The following is a 6,000-nucleotide window of genomic DNA, read 5'->3' on the forward strand; positions in this document are numbered from 1 at the left end:
TTTGTTCCAGGTTTTTTGTATCATGGTGCTCATACAATGGATGACTCTAACGGAGCCGCGAGTGGGGGGAGGTGTGGAGAGATGTTTTGGCCAGGGGAAGTTTAAGGGAGACGTTACGGAAGGGGGGGGGGGGGCATAAAATGACAAATGACAGTTAACTGTATTTCCTCAAACATCAGGGGTCTTAACTCCCCTAAAAAGAGCCAGAGCCTATGGAAATTTTTAACTGATCATCAGATTATGATAGCCGCACTACAGGAAACCCGTTTAAAGAAAAGTGAAGAGGTTCGGCACAGAAACATAAACGTTACCCGCAGATTTTTCGATCCTCGGCCCCCACGAAACAAAATGGTGTGGCTCTTCTTTTCCACACCTCGTCCCCTTTAATCACCAAGCTACTAAAACAGACACAGCAGGGCGCTTTCTGATGGTCCAGGAGGAGCTCAGGGGCCAAAAATGCACCATTGCTACGATATATGCACCTAACTCAGGGCAACTAGATTTCCTGGAGGCATTTTTAACTACGCTAGAAGGGATTGCATCAGGGGACATTTTACTGCTGGGGGACTTCAACTTAATTTGGGACCTTACATTAGACACAACGCAACCACACAGTACTACAGGTGTTACATTCAGCAAGACCCTTACAACTTCCCTTCAGCGTTTTGGCCTACTAGATGCATGGAGGGAAACACACCCCACAACATGGGACTATTATTTTTTCTACCATTCTCATAGAACCTACTCTTGAATAGACCACATCTTTCTCAGCCAATCCCTTCTTCATACAATTTTGGAAACTAGGTTACACTCGGTTTGCCTCTCAGATCATGCCCCCTAGAGGTAGTCCTAACTTGGCCAGCCTCACGGTCGAAACACAGAAGATGGTACTTCCCCAACTGCCTCTGCAGCGATAGACTCCTCAGAGACGAACTCAAGAAAGCAATCACTGAGTATTTTAATAACAATGACCCTGCCCTGACATCGTACGCTAACAACTGGGACGCCTTTAAGTCGGTTATTAGGAGCTAGTGCATAGAGTTAGCAACCCCCTTAGAAACCAGCAGAGGGAGGAGAGGCTTCTGTTAGAAGGGGAACTACAAAGTGCAGAAAAAGCACACCAGGAGCATCCGTCGACCCAAACTCTCCGCAAGGTCATGTCTCTAAAAGGTACACTAAAGGCCATATACACTAATAGGGCAGAGAAATCTATTCTAAGGCTCCAGACGCGTGGCTACGAAAGCAGCAACAAAATAGGTACCCTCCTGGTGCGGCAGCTGCGGGCGAAACAAGAAAAATAATATATCAAGAAAATAGTGGACGACGCGGGCGTATCCCATCTTGATGAGGAGGGTAAAGCAAATGCCTTTAGAAATTTTTATCGCACTCTCTACACAGCCAATTCCCTAGAACCCCAGGCCCAGGAGAGCTACCTGGCACCTCTCAACCTGCCTCAGATTTCTGCCCACTCTAACGTAGAACTTAGTCACCCCTTCATCGGGGAAGAGGTTCAGAAAGCGATAGATGCTTTAAAGCTACAGAAGGCCCCCGGCCCAGACGGGCTAAATGCTCAAATCTATTGTACCTTTGCTCCCGAGCTGACTCCTCACCTGGTGTCCCTTTTTAACGAAATAGCCAGTTCTCAACGGGTGACAGATTCCATGGGGGAGGCGTTGGTCATCGTTATTCCCAAACCTGGGAAGGACACCAAGCCCTGCGCCTCATACAGGCCCAAAGCTCTCGTAAATCTAGGTTCAAAACTATACTCTAAAATACTGGCCAACCGTCTTGAAAATCTTCTCCCTGCTCTGATTGATCCCAATCAGTAGGGGTTCATTAAGGGACGGCAGACCCACGACAATCTTCAAAGAATAACTCACATCATAGAGAAGGTACTAAAAAGGGCATTCCTGCGGCCCTCCTCTCGCTGGACGCGGAGAAGGTTTTCGATCGGGTGGATTGGCCTTTTCTCCTGCGAACACTCAGACGATTCGGCTTTGGTGAGACCTTCATAGGCATGGTGCGGGCCAATTATCACTCTCCCCGTTCTCAAGTCCTTGTAAACGGGGTGGCCTCCGACTCTTTTACACTCTAAAGGGGAACAAGGCAGGGCTGCCCTCTCTCCCCCATACTCTTTGCTCTCAGCATCGAGCCACTGGCAGAGTGGATCAGGGCAAACCCAAATATAAGATGGGTCACATTTGGTACTGACGACCATAAGATTTCCCTCTTTGCGGATGATGTCCTACTTCCCGTCACCGACCCACTGGGCTCGCTCCCTGACATTCATTCAGAGCTTGACCACTTCAAAGTAGTCTCCGGCTTTAAGGTGAGCCTCTCTAAATCATTCGTGCTCAACTTAACCCTGCCGGGTGAAGTACTGTGCCGAATAAAGGAGGCTTCCCCTTTCTGCTGTACATGCAAAGACATCACGTACCTGGGGGTCAAGCTCACGCCAAAACTTGCTGGCCTCTGTAAAGCCAACTAACCACCTTTGCTGCGGCAAATTAAAGTGGATCTAAACTGGTGGAGAACTGCCTTTTTCTTCTGGATTGGGAGGATCAATGCAATTAAGATGAATGTCCTCCCCAGGCTACTCTACCTCTTTCAGGGCCTTCCAATCCCAGTGGACAATGAACTGTTTACAGCTCTGAAAAAATTGATTACTAAGTTTATATGGCAGGGTCAAAGAGCACGATTTTCTTACTGAGTTTTGACCAGATCGAGGGAAGAGGGAGGCTTAGCCCTCCCAGACTTCCGGGGATATTATAGGGCTGCCCAGCTCCGTTTGCTGATGGGATGGTCCCTTAGGGAATCTGAAAAACACTGGCTCCACATGGACTGTCAAATAACAGGCAGGACCATCTGGGATCTTTTATGGCTAAAGAAGCAGCGTAGACCCCCAAACACTTACGTCAGCACCCCCACAGCAACTACTTTGCGTTTTTGGGAATTTCTCACAAAAACATTGTCCCTTACAACCTTCCCCTCGCCATACACTCCCATTCATTTCAACCTAGAGTTCCCTCCAGCATTACAAGATGGTCCCTTTAAACAATGGAGAGTAGGGGGCTGCCTTGTGAGCTTCCACTATTACAAACACTGGGAACTCTTGTCCCTTGAAGAGTGCACCAAAACATTCCAGTTACAATCCACAGAGGGCTTCCACTACAAACAGCTCAAACATTGGGTACAACATCCCCAGGTACGGCTGGCCGCGACCAGAGACCTGCTCCCGATAGAGAAATTCGCACAATCAGGCGCATCCACTAAGGGGACTATTTCCTTTCTGTACTCCCTCATTAGTGCGCTGAGCCCACACTCGACACCGAGACACAGGACATTCTGGGATGCTACCCTTTCTAGGCCACTAGAGGAGAAACAATGGAGCCGAATATGCAAAAATATAGCCAAAGACATCCGCTCTATGCACATGAGAGAGGCTCATTATAAAATTATGTATGACTGGTACTGGCATGCCCAGAAATTGCTTAAAATATTCCCTAACTCTACGGATAGGTGCTGAAGGGGATGTGGGCTCTTGGGAGATTTCTGTCACATCTGGTGGGACTGCCCCTCTATTCAACCATTCTGTCACAGATTAAACTGATACTAGGGTACCCCATCCTGGAAATCATTGACCACACTCTCTTGGGGATCCAAGACCTGATCCTGCCGCTTCATCATGTGGCTGTGCCTGGGAGCCGCCAAAATGGCTATTGCTGCAGCCTGGAAAAAGGCAGAGGCCCCATCCATCACCCAATGACACCGTCACGTACTTGTTTTTTCTATAGACTATTGTAGATTTGCTCCTTTTAGGGCTTCAAGTTGAGATTGGACACACAGGTGTTGTGTGGCAAAGGTCCCATAGCAAGGCAGCCTGACGAATGATGCAATGCATAATGCTAAAAGAGTAGACCGGGATACTTCAGTACGGTCAAGTATGGTGCTAAGACCTTGGCAACAAGCTGAATGTATCTAGAGGATATCTGTAACTCTTGGCCTATATAATGTACTTGTCATTACAATATTCTGCTATGTAATGTTACAAACTCAATAAAAAGACTTTGAAACAAAATGAATATAGCATTTTATGAAATGAATATGAAACTATTTGAGCTAAATGAAGCATGCTTTGTAATTAATAAGCACACATCGAAATGAACACAAGCCATGTTTAAATGAATATGACTCCTGTTCAAATGAATATGGCTTGCAATGAACTTATGTTGATTTACTTTGAAATTAGTATTACATATAGAAATGAATATTACATAGTCTGAAAGAATATGACTAAATTGAATTAAAAAAACTTAATATAACACACATTTAACAGAATATAAAACATGGAACCAGCCTTTACCATGCATCCATTACTAGTATCCATTTTCAGCACAGGTAAGTATTCTGCATTTGTCTCACTGTACTTATCACATCGGTAAGTATTTTTGTAAATAACATCATTTATTTTATGTGCGCGTAGAAATAAAGGGAGGTAAGGATGATTTTAGGGTTTAGGGGTGGGCAGAGGTAAAGGAAGGAAATTGGGATTTTAGGGTTTAAGAATTGTATAGAGGTAAATGGAGGTAAGGAATAACAAGCATTTTCAATGCAATAGGTCTCGCATTATTAAAGTTTGAGCTGTTGGCATTGCTAATAATAATGCAACACCAATAGCAGCTCAAAGATTCAGTAATGTGAGACCCATTGCATTGCAATTGTTTTTTTTTTGTTTTTTTATATAGCACGAACTTGAGTGAAAGGTGTGTATTTATGTTGCATTGAGTACAGTGTAATTATGTGTTGTGTTATTATGTGGCACAGAGTGGTATTGTGTGGAGTGTATTTATATTGCATTAAGTAGAGAGTAATTATGTGGCATGCAATTATGTAGTACTGAGTGGTATGTGGAGTGTATTTATGTTGTATTGAATACTGTGTAATTATGTGATGTGTAATCACACAACCACACACCCACAACCACACACACAACCACACACAAAACCACACACACACACACAACCACACACACAACACAAACACACACCCACAACCACACACACAACCACACACACAACCACACACATAACCACCACACACACACACATAACCACCACAACCACACACACAACCACACACAACCACAAACAACCACACACACAACCACACACACAACCACACATACAACCACACATACAACCACACACACACTCAACCACACCCACACAACCACACCCACACACAATTACACACATACACAAGCACACACACACAACCACACACTCAACCACACAACCATGCACATACACAACCACGCACACACAACCACGCACACACAACCACACAAATACCCACACACACAACCACACACACACACAACCACACACACAACCACATACACAACCACACACACAACCACATACACAACCACACATACAACCACACACACACAACCACACACACAACCACACCACACACACAACCACACACACAACCACACACAACCACACTCACACAACCACACACACAACCACACACACACAACCACACACGCAACCACACGCAACCACACAAACAACCACACACACAAACACACACACAACCACAACCACACACACACACAACCACACACAAACACACACAACCACACACACAACCACACCTTTGCATTTGCAATGCAATAGGTCTCACATTACTGAATGTTTGAGCTATTGACGTTGCATTATTAGCTGCAACGCCAGTAGCTCAAACTTTCACTACTGCGAGACCTATTGCATTGCAAATGCTTTTTGTGCATTTGTAACCTTGTTGTACAGGCTGGTCGTTTTAAAGACTGTGTGGTAAATGATGTCTCCCCTCCTCACTACCTCTGCCTGCTCACCCACTGGGTGCAATCTCACTCTGGGCCATATGTAGGTAGCATAACATTTACCGATTCATAAATACCGAATTTTACCGATTCGGTATTTGGTATGTAGGTAATTAATCGGTAATCATTAC

The sequence above is a fragment of the Triturus cristatus genome, chromosome 7, assembly GCF_964204655.1.
Source record: "Triturus cristatus chromosome 7, aTriCri1.1, whole genome shotgun sequence".
In the NCBI taxonomy this organism is placed as follows: Eukaryota; Metazoa; Chordata; class Amphibia; order Caudata; family Salamandridae; genus Triturus; species Triturus cristatus.